At 38.5% G+C, this 11499-nt stretch overlaps 1 long non-coding RNA gene across 2 annotated transcripts in view; it reads right to left on the bottom strand.

Annotated features, from left to right (window-relative positions):
* Nucleotides 1-223: 223 nt before the first annotated feature.
* The window catches only part of LOC138789746 (uncharacterized), a 77882-nt gene continuing 66606 nt past the window's right edge, over nt 224-11499 (bottom strand). For both annotated transcript variants that reach the window (XR_011362780.1, XR_011362781.1), the window contains 2 exons: nt 5060-5145; nt 224-489 (listed from right to left, as the gene is read on the bottom strand). This is a non-coding gene — a long non-coding RNA (uncharacterized lncRNA). The remainder of the gene's footprint in view (nt 490-5059; nt 5146-11499) is intronic.

Raw genomic sequence — 11499 nt, 5'->3', positions numbered from 1 at the left:
ACAGGATATAAAATATTTTCTTTTAACTTTGATTGTATACTTTTACATACAGAATGACAGACAATAGTTGTTAGAAATATAAAAAAAGACACAGAAGCCCCAAAAAGCATTGTCATTTTAATCAGTCAATTAATTAATGCTTTGCATGAAATATCTGTGCATGTAATTTGAAGGGGTGCAATTAAATTGAGACAAATACAAATATTTACATAGCACTCATCAATCTTCTTTAACACAAGAGATTTTCTGCTCCGGCACATTACTGCAAAAGTGTCACACAGAATTCTTCCTGTCACCGCTAAATGCAGCTCCAGGCAGAATCTTTAAAAAATACTAACATGTACAAAATGCGGTTGTGAGGAAGAAGAGGTATGTCATTCAATCTTTACACGTTACCACCCTAGATTATCCGAGCAGGAAGCCAGAAAATATCACTGAAGCATCACTTATTTGGAAGCCTCCGGTATTGTAAAAGGTTAATTCCATAATCTATAAAACAATTGTAAAAGCAGTAAATATATATATCATATCTACTATCTATCTAGACTCTGCAATACTAATTATTTTTTAGTAAAAAAAATATATAGATTACATGCATTTAGTAATAAACACATACACAATATTCAATGTTTATATTATATTGTATTAGTATGTTTTGTGTTTTTAATACACTTAAAGTATTTGTGCTTTACTCAATTTTAAAGAAATAATTCAATACATAAAATAGGTTGCCATTCTGAAATATACCTTCCATCCCCTAAAACTGCCTGCTCTTTGCTTAGTCTTTACAATTCCACATTTTTAAGAGTCAAAAATTAGGCCACAAAATAATTCTCCATTTTTAGTGTTAGTGCAAACTTGAAAAGTTGCTGAGGTTGCCAAAGGTAATAGGCCATCAAAAGTGTCTTCTATATTCTAAAAGTGAATTCTATATTGCCAATGGTTAATTCTAAATATATAGAATTATTGGGCCTAATATATAGGACATATTGCTAATGGCACCTACTAATGTTGTCTATGACTATACACCTAGGTGGACTTAGTTATCTTCAAAAAATCCACTGATGTCCCATTATATAATTGGAACTATACATGGTGGTAGACTCCTTGGATAAGGAAATGACAGATGCCAACCGGCACTGAAGCTGTTAACATTCATGTACACTGTCAGGAATCGAGTTATTGCTTGCCATTTAAACAGGTAGTGTGCTCGCTTCCTGGAGAGATTTTGATATTTCTGAGGTACATCATATAATCACTAACAAGGTAAGGAGCTACATACATCAAGGTCTCCTGTGCTGGCATATCATGTTAATTTTGTTCCCTCTCTCGCTCTCAACTCAACACGTGACTGAAAGAGAAAGGTCACATCTTCTGTCGCTTCTGCCTGACGAATTCTCATAGACGCTGGGCACGGAACTGCAGATAGTTAAAGGCGGCTGAGCAAAGCAATCAGCCATTTTCTGTATGAATCGTAAAAAAACACCCTCCATCTTGGGCTAAGGCAAGAGATTAGATGTCTAGCTGACTCCCCACACCCAAACCATTTATTACACATTTCTCAAGCCTTTTTTCCTAAAACTGCTTTTTTTTTTCTCACTAAGGGATATTTTAGCAAAATTAGAAACTAGAGGTCTATGAACGCTGCAGAAAGCATACAGAGATATTACAGGCTTACAAGCTCATAACTAACCGGGCACATTTGGGAAGGTTCAATTGTCACAACCAAGACAAAAACATTGCAGGCTTACAATACTACTATGGATCTTTATTTTCCTACATACTATTATCTTTATTTTTACTACATACTATTGACACTGTATTTAAAGTAGCGTCTCATTGCGAAATCAACCACGACCAGTCTGTATACATAAAAATACATCTGAATTCTTACATTATGGCAAGAAGACCAGAAGAAGTGGGCCAAGGCTCTGACACATAAATGGGAAGCAGGTGCCAACGCCATTGGGAGTTGTTTTGTGTGTGTAATGAAAGCAATTAAGAGTAAGATGCAGTTAATAGTGAATATGCACATTGTTATACATGTTTTGTATAGATGGAGGTTGGAGCCTCAAAAACATTTCCTCTGATGGTCCCAAAGACCCCATCTAACACTGTGTGAACACCTACACTTGTAAGTTTGGTCACAAAAACATTGTTCATATATTCATGTGATGGTGAGGTTTATGTCCTTGGACCACCATGGATTGCCAAACCAAATGGCACGGAGATTAAACCCCACTTTGGCACTGCTGAGAGATTTCTGTTGCTGAAAATCTGACTCTGTATTTCAAACATATGACAATCAATTTGACTACCAGTTGCTGTAATGTTACCAAAATGGGCTAAGCGCACATGTATAAGATGATGTGATATCAACGCCCTTATATCTTATTGTAGCATAAATTCCTAATAACAACAACAATGCAAAACATAGGCCAGCTCAGATCCAAGATATCCAGTTTACTGGCCAAGGGTCAAAATCGAAGGTCAAACTCTGTAGACTACCAAACAGCATATGAAAGGGAATGTGTTATAAGAAAATAACCTATTGTTTAAAGGCATATACCCATGCTGCCAGTTCCCCGTTGCCAATCACAAAATCAATGCATACTTTATATACCTTTAGCACTGCTGTGCGATCCTGTGTGTTGCTAAAAACCATTCTTTATCCCAGGCTAACAGTATCATAGAGGCGGGTCTGTGACACTCTCTGCACCCACCTCGCTTCCGACCGGTTCAGGCCTCCTCTGGCCTCCTCTGGCTGTCAACCATTCTGGAGGAGGCAAGCAGTTGTCTCAAAAATACAGCAGGTGCGGAGGAGGGCGAGCGCAAACAGTGTCACAGAGTGACCCCTGCCTAAATGCAGCAGGGTAATTGGGACAAGGTTTGATTTAAGATTGGTGTACAAGTACACCAGTAAAATATCCTCCAATGTTTGTAATGATACTGTACATGTGGTGTAGCAGAAAAAATGTGGCGCTTATCCAGCGAAACTCAGTTTTTAAGTAATGTTTTTATATTAAACATATTTTTTGAAGAATTTTTGGTGTTTGTATAATTTTCCATTTTTATATTCATATTATAAAATAATACTAAAATCTTGCAGTTTTCATTCTTACCACTGAGTTTAAAACTAAGCTGATACTTCCTGTTGTGTTTGTGATGATAAGAGGAGGCTTCTGTAAAGTGATCTGTACAGCACTACAAAATCAGGAGACAGCAGTAGATACATAGCATCAGTAGAAGACAATAGCAACTCCCTGTGCAATAGCCCTTTCAAAAGGTCACAGAGTTTGCTCGGTAATGTTTCACTTTCATCCAAACCCTGTTAATCATGCCAAAACCTTTAGTGTAGCTTTACCGGATTCCCAACGGATTTCAGACTACGATTTTGCAGCAAAATCCGCTGCGAATCCTATTAGTGTGAAGTTCTATGGGGTTAAATATCTGCAGCAGAATTTTAATTCTGCTACGGATATGTAACCCAGCCCCTTTAACCCCCCAACGGCCGCAGCCTCTGGCCCAGAGCATACATTACCTGCTCGGCGCTGTGGCTGTGTGTGAGGTTCCTGGCTCCCGTCGGTCCCCAACAGCCAATCAGTGCTGCCATGCACTGAATGGCTGATGGGGACTGAGGGGAGCTGGGTAATGTATGTTCCAGGTTGCGGGGGGTTAAAGGGGCCAGGTTACATATCCTCAGCAGAATGAAAATTCAGCTGTGGATATTTAACCCCATAGATCTTCACATTACCAGGATTTGCAGCAGATTTCGCTGCAAACTGGCAGCGTGAAACCCGCTGCAAATTTGGTACATGTGAAGCCACCCTTAAATCAAATTTTTATCTTAAACCTAAGAGTTTTCCATGTTACTGTTATATATTATATATTATAAAATAATCCTGAAATTTTGCAGTTTTTATTTTTACTACTAAATCTAAAATTAAGCTGCCACTAGAGCATTCTGGCTGCAGTGTAGATGGGAGAGATAATTACTGTCCGACAACCATTTGACCAACAGCTATAAAAGGTCTATGGCCATCTTTAGACAACAGCAGCTCCACATGGAACAATCACAGATTATGCTAAGAAATGTTTTACATTTATCTCAATGGGACAAGTTCCGTCTATTGTCCTCTATGTCTATGAGGCTTGCTGAAAAGCTTACTAAATGCTGTTAAAAACAGCTCAGGGAAGATGGATGTCCCATAAGAACAAACAAAGGTTAAAATTACAGTTAGAAAATAGAAACAGATTAGAATATTGTCTTGAATAGGTTTTTTAGACCACCTATAAGATTGCTTACTTAACATAATAAAGAGTGTTTATTTACTCATCCCTGTCCCTTGACAGTGCCGCATTACCACTCCTAGACCCCTGCCTGCTGGCCTCCTCAAGCTCACCCTCCTGCAGTGTTGTGACCCGGCAGATGGATTGCCTGCTCAGCCAATGACTAGGGCTGGAAACCTCTACACTCACTGACTGGCTGAGTGGGCAATCCATCAGCTGGGTCGGGTACTTGGTGCAGAAAGCTAGGAAATTATGAGTTCCGATGGTGTTCAGGCAGCTATTGATACCGCGCTACAGGGGCACGAGGATGGGTAAGTATACTTTATTATTTTCCCCCCACCACTGCCTATACTGTAGTTTTTGATTTTACCAGACTTTACCTGTAAGAAGGTGCCATGAACACAAATACTTACATATAATACATATAGAAACCAGTTTTTGAGGCAAATTGCACATTGCACAGTTCTAACACACTTTTAATAGCAAATCCACCCACTGGTCTCAATCCTGAGCATATTGAATATTAAATTCAGAACAGGGTCTACTTTGGAAAAGCTGTTTTTTAAATGTTCATATTACATCCATAAGGCTCAGATGCCTATATATACCTAAAAATCTGATACTTTAAAAAAAGTTCTCTTTACCATATAAATTGGGCATGTTTGTTGTGCCACTAATGTTACTATAACTTCTGTAAATCACATCTACAATTTGCCCACACGTATGTGCGTTCGTATTCAGCAATAAAATAAAGCCAATAAATCCTTACCTTGTGTGTCCAACTTTGAGTGGGTTTCTGTGTTAGTAGATATTTGAGCTCCTTCTTTACATCACTTTGAGCAGTTCACTTACTGTCTAGAAATAAATAATATAATGTAAAAACATGGCAGACTGACAAGCAGAAACATATTTCTTCCTGTCGGTAAGTGTAAGTTATAAACTTGTGATCCCTGCCTGGTTTCACTAGTGACAGACAAGACTCCCAAAGGGTTAGCCCCCACTTCAGACAGAGAAAGTATTGATGTTGTAGTGACATATTGGCAGACAACTACATTTGTCAGAAATAATTTAAGGTAATTTCTTTTAAAATGGAGATAATTGGGGCATAGAGAATACATCTCTAAGGTTTAGACAACTTGTGTAGGTAAAGAAACCATAAAACACACTTCAGATAAGTGGAAAAAAGTATGACTGCTGATATGGCAACCCGTCTGTCCTCCGACCCACCATGGGTTGCCAAGAACTCTGAGATCTCACTGGTTGTACAAGGAGCAAGAAGTTTTTGTTACTTATACCTGGTTCTTTGCTAAGGCCCCGTTCCCACTGAGCAAAGCTAGCGGAATTCCGCGACGGAATTGTCCGCCGCGGAATGCCGTTAGCCTCCCGCTCATAATGGGACTCTATGGGAGGCGCGCGCTCCTGCCCTGTCCGCGCTGAAGAATGAACATGTTCATTCTTCAGCGCGTATAGAGAAGCAGCGCGCGCCTCCCATAGAGTCCCATTATGAGCGGGAGGCTAACGGCATTCCGCGGCGGACAATTCCGTCGCGGAATTCCGCTAGCTTTGCTCAGTGGGAACGGGGCCTAACAAACATGATAGTTCACATTAAGTTTGAGGGACATAGCATAATGACTCCTACATAGATGGCATATGAAGGGGAAAACTGCTATGGATAAATGTGGCATTCCAGTGTGTTACCTATTTAAATTTTTCCATAGGTGGGATAAATCACTTTATAATGAAGTTTCCCCTCACCAACCAATCAAGGTACTGTTAGATAAAGAAGGTTATAGTGAACAATGTCTATATAGTTCCCCCTTGACAAAGGCTTTCTGACAAAATGCACATGAGGGTGGGGGCCAGATAAGGACTTGTATACACTGCTGGAGGTAAGGTTAGTACTATTAGAGATGAGCGAATTTGCAGTACAAGCTAAGTGAATTGCTTTGTTAACTCGGCAATCTGCTTGCCATTCTGTGCTGCTCCACACTGGGTGCCTGGAAAAACTGCATCCAGTCCTGGGAGACTCCTCCGAGGACTAGAACCAGCTTTTCCAGGCACCTGGGGTGGAGCGGCACAGACTTCAAAGGCAGTCAGCTGATGTGGCCTGGCATTTTTTGTAGGGTTGCATATTTTAGCAATGAGCCCAAATTTGGCTACCATGCTGTAATATTGTCCATCTTACAGTGCGGATTAGGTTATATGGCTGTTAGGTAGTTCTCCTGTTGCTATTTATAGGTTACTGTGTATATATATTTTTTGACTGTAATGGTAAATTCACACGGGCGGATCCGCCGGGAGTCTCACACACAAAATCCGCAGCTTATCCGCAATACACGTATTAATAATAATAAGAATAATACATGTATTGCGGATTAGATGCCGATTTCGTGCGTGAGACTCCCGGCGGATCCACCCGTGAGAATTTACCCTAAGGGTGCCTGATGGTGCAGATTTGATGCTGTGTTCAGTTATTTAGATCAAACCAGCTGCGGATCTGCTGCGGATTCACAGCAGAAAATCCGCTGCGATATGGTGTGTGTGAAGCTACCCTAAAAAAGATATTCAGCATTGCATTGTCTAATCTACAGTACTATAGAGTTCATACTGCTATTAATAAATGTTGTGGTTATCCATGTTCTTTGACTTCAGAAGATGAAAAATCAAAATATAACCTCTTGTGGTAGAATTCTGTCTAATGTGGGACTAAGATAAACTTGTTGCCCTTTTATACAGGCCGCCAAGCATATAACTTTGTTGATTGGTGCTCATTTACTAAGTCTTTACATGGCTCAACTATGATTCAGGCTGGACCTCACAAATCATCAATGAATTGCTTGTACGCAATTCCTTATGATGGTTTTTAGGCCTTCATAAACATCTGATCAGATTCGATCTGATCAGTTGAAGAACAAACATATTCTTGATCATTGGCTGATGACTGGCCCTTTTACACAGGACAAGTATCGGGAACAAGCATTTTTCAAACACTTTTTCAATTTATAATCTTCACATAAAAAAAAAAAAGTTGTGAAACCAGGTTCTAATCTAGAGATCTGACTGGCTGTATTGGGAAAATGCATTAAAAAAAAGTAGTTTAAAGCTGGAAATTTTTATTTTTTTCCATAACACTTTTATTTTTCTATAATCTGAGCTGTATGAGTAATTTTTGTGGAGATGATACATATAAACATGTATAATTTTTTTAAGTACAATTATCAGAAGAAAGAAAACCTTCTTAGGGGTGTGTTCACACCTACCGGATCCGCAGCTGATTTCGCTGCAAACTCGCAGTATCCTGTACTGTGAATCTCAGTGGGTCCCATACACGCAGCGGTACTGCTGCCTGCATGGGACCCGGCCCCTTTAACCCCTGCGCTGCCGGCGGCCGCCCGCAGCTTACATCCCCGGCCCCCTTAAAACCCTGCACCGCCCTCAATGGGGCCCATTGAGCTTCACAGTACAGGATCCGCAGCTGGTTTCGCTGCAAACTCACAGCATGAAAATCAGCTGCGGATCCGGTAGGTCTGAACGCACCCTAGAAGTCTAAAAAATAATAAATACATAACTACAGTTTTAGCTGTCTAAGATAGTGGCTACCTCAGAGAAAACTGGTCACTTGTCAAACGTCCACCAGAGATTCCCCCATTATCTGTATCCACGGTTATGTTCCCACAACATCTTTTTTACATGAAAAACAGTCATCTTTAATGATTACGATCATTAACGTCCTTTTTTTATTAAGACGAACATTTTCACGTAAAAAAAAACATTGTGGGAACTTTAAAAAGAGGTATACTCTACATGTGGAGAAGAATGTTTCGGCCTAGGTGCCTTTTTCAGGGTAATAATATTACAAGTTACGAGATCTATGAAAAAGGATCATTGATTTAAGGATTTCTTGAGTAATGCTATGACATGTCTGCTGACCCTAAGGCACAACAGCATTAAGTGCTACAAGCAGCCTGTTGACTGTATGTAAGGGCCCTAAAGCCAATGGTTGATTAATAGTAGAGCAATTGAGTATAAAAAAAAGATCAAATAAGAGTTGTCAGAATTTTTTTTTAATTTGAGTATTTTGACCATTATGCTTTACTTTGTATCATTTTTCTGGAGCCTCTATTATGTGAATGTGTCTTTGTTCTGGAATCTCCAACTATTAATGTAAAAATAACGCAAAAACATTTTTTTTAATATTTATTTTTCCTCCTTTATTTCTTCGCCAGTGTCACTGCTTTTCTCTGTACCATCTTTCTATAAATGGCTGTCTCTCTGCATGCAACTTTCAAACTATGACATGCCATAATGTATTTATCTGAGTTGCTGAATATTTTATGTAAATTAAATGATGCAAAATTGTATACAGTGTATTCTTTTGATGCAAGACATAAGCTTCTTACATTTAGATGTCATACTTGTTTAGTCAATTGTCTTGTGCCCTTCAATGGCAATGTAGGTGTTTTATCTTATACTTTATAAGTATTCATTATTTGAACAGTTGATTGTTATTTTTCCTAAAATAAAAATATGAAATGAAAAGAAATGTGATGATTATTTTTCTTACATAATTAAAAAAATGAAAATAAAAAATTCAACATAAACTGTTAAAAAATGTTTATATGTATCTAAAAATCTATTTACACATACATAGTAGCTACAACATAAAAATAAAAAATGAGATGCCTCTATACTAAATAGAAAATGGAAGCTAAATTTGTATAGCCTCCATCAAATAGGCTCAGAAATTTACTAAACAATAACCAGCCAGACTCCTCTTTGTTCTCATTCCAACCCCCACTGCAGCAAAAAAATAAATAGCCAACTGCCTTCACGTGTCATCAAAGGCGCACATCTATCACTGCGGTATGGGAAGAGCATGATCCAATTTAGGAGTAGGTCGCAGTATGAAGTCTCTGGTCAGAATGACATCTCTCTGCCTGCACAGCCTGGCTCAGGCAAGGAGGGTTAGCTTAAATAGAAACACGTTGTAGTTGTACAATAATTTGCAGGTCGATACAATAGACACAAGGAATAAAAACATCTCTTGCCACTCTCTTTGCTTTTTCACACCATCAAGTATCATTCGGGAAATGCTGCGTAAGGAAACAACAATTAAACACCTTGTGGATATATAATAGAAACAAGAAGATCACGACATAGCCAGGAGTTCACAGATGTCTTTTTTTAGCTGTATTTAATAAATCCACCATCATCATAGCGATTGACCGAAATGTTGCATTGTATGATGATTGTGGATTAAATAAATACAGCTATAATGGACACCTATGAACTTCTGGCTATGATGTGATCTTCTTCTTTCTCTTAGGTTTGGATAGGTTAGCAGAATCCTGTATGTGGTCATGTGCGGAATAGAAGAGCCCTGCCGAATCTTTAAAGCTACACATTTGTGGATACTTAAGATTGTGGTTTCATAATGATAGCTTAATTTTTTAAATACATATGTGCACGTAGTATAAATATGACGTGGTTAACTTAACGCCCATTATTTTAAATATTTGAATCTTTTTGTTCACCTAAGAAATCAAAATATTACACAATGTAATAATTTTCAATACAGTTTAGTTCAAGAGAAGGTCATTAGTTTAAAAAACTGCATTTTGACATGTATTGAGTAATCAACTATTGGCCTTAAAGACATGTGTGTATATATATATATATATATATATATATATATATATATATATATATATATATATATATATATATATACCCAAGAAGGCTGGAAGGATTAACTTTTAGGGATGTTACTAGTAATCAGTGATGGTAAAATCCTTTGGGTTCCTATTAGCAGTATTCTGTCCTGACCCCCTGCTAGGTGGCGGGTTAGTACACAGAGTTGCATATATGTGTAATAGGATTAATAGCAGTTAACGGTAGGGAATCTGGTGTAGATTGCACGATTTAAGTAAGGAGTAAAGCTAAGGGTATAAAGCTCATCATATTTCAGAATAGAAATAAAGGACTAGAGTTTAGATTAAAGCAGAACTGGAGAGTTCTCCAAGTTATCTAAACCGGAAGTGAACTGCAACCAAAGAGGAGAAGGTTGTAAAGGCACATTATAAGAACATATTACTTTTGCTGACAATGGAAGGATAGTAGAGGAAAAAAAAGTAAGGGTATATTCACGTGAGACAGAAATGCAGAGGGTTTGAGCTACAAATCCTCTTGCTGAATACAGCCAATGAGATTTTTAAAAAATTTTTACTGATACACTGGGAAGATTTTCAACACAAACACTTTCAGGTGGTGCACATTGTTAAATCAGCATAACTGTCAAAACTCTGTAAACAATGTATTATTGCTAGAGATGAGCGAACCTCGAGCATGCTCGAGTCGATCCGAACCCGAGCGTTCAGCATTTGATTAGCGGTGGCTGCTGAAGTTGGATAAAGCCCTAAGGCTATGTGTAAAACATGGATATAGTCATTGGCTGTATCCATGTTTTCCAGACAACCTTAGAGCTTTATCCAAGTTCAGCAGCCACCGCTAATCAAATACCGAACGTTCGGGTTCTGATCGACTCGAACCCGAAACCGGTTCACTCATCTCTAAAATTGCTAATTGTGTTGTAAATTGCTAACAGATCTGCATATGAAGGTACCTTAACCATATCATTATATACAATAGGATATTTAAAAAAAAACCCACATATCTATCAATATAACACCGTATACAATTTACTTCATTACTATGGGGGCAGACATTGCCTGATCCGTTCTTAACAGAACTTAGTGATATGCTTTACTGCAAGCCCCATGGATATAGAAACTGTGATCTGGCCCAGACCCTAATCACAGGATGGGGAGGGGGCTGATTTGTGAGCATCTATTGTGAAGATCCTGTGTGCTGTATCTATTGGTGTTACCTTCTGGTGCTTCTGTCAGTGATAGCAGAGGATACTGCTGGAAAGCTTTAGAGGACACGTACAGTTTCTAATGAACTCTATACTATATCTATGTGCAAAAAGTTCCTGTGCTCCCCCTTGTGGTTGCTTGAGGCAGACAAAATTTCATCATTTATTACTTTGTCTTTGTGAAAAGATTATAAACTGATTATAAACTGAGCTATGGCCACTATGAAGCTATAGGAGCGCTGCTACACTGGGTGAATGGAGAGAGGTGTAATGTGAGTGGAAATGTACCTGCCATTATGAGAAAGGGTATTAAGGAGAATATTTCTGCTGTTAGT

The sequence above is a fragment of the Dendropsophus ebraccatus genome, chromosome 4 (assembly GCF_027789765.1).
Source record: "Dendropsophus ebraccatus isolate aDenEbr1 chromosome 4, aDenEbr1.pat, whole genome shotgun sequence".
Classification (NCBI taxonomy): domain Eukaryota; kingdom Metazoa; phylum Chordata; class Amphibia; order Anura; family Hylidae; genus Dendropsophus; species Dendropsophus ebraccatus.
Note: the sequence above shows the minus strand (reverse complement) of the source record. Positions and strands in the feature narration are given on the sequence as shown.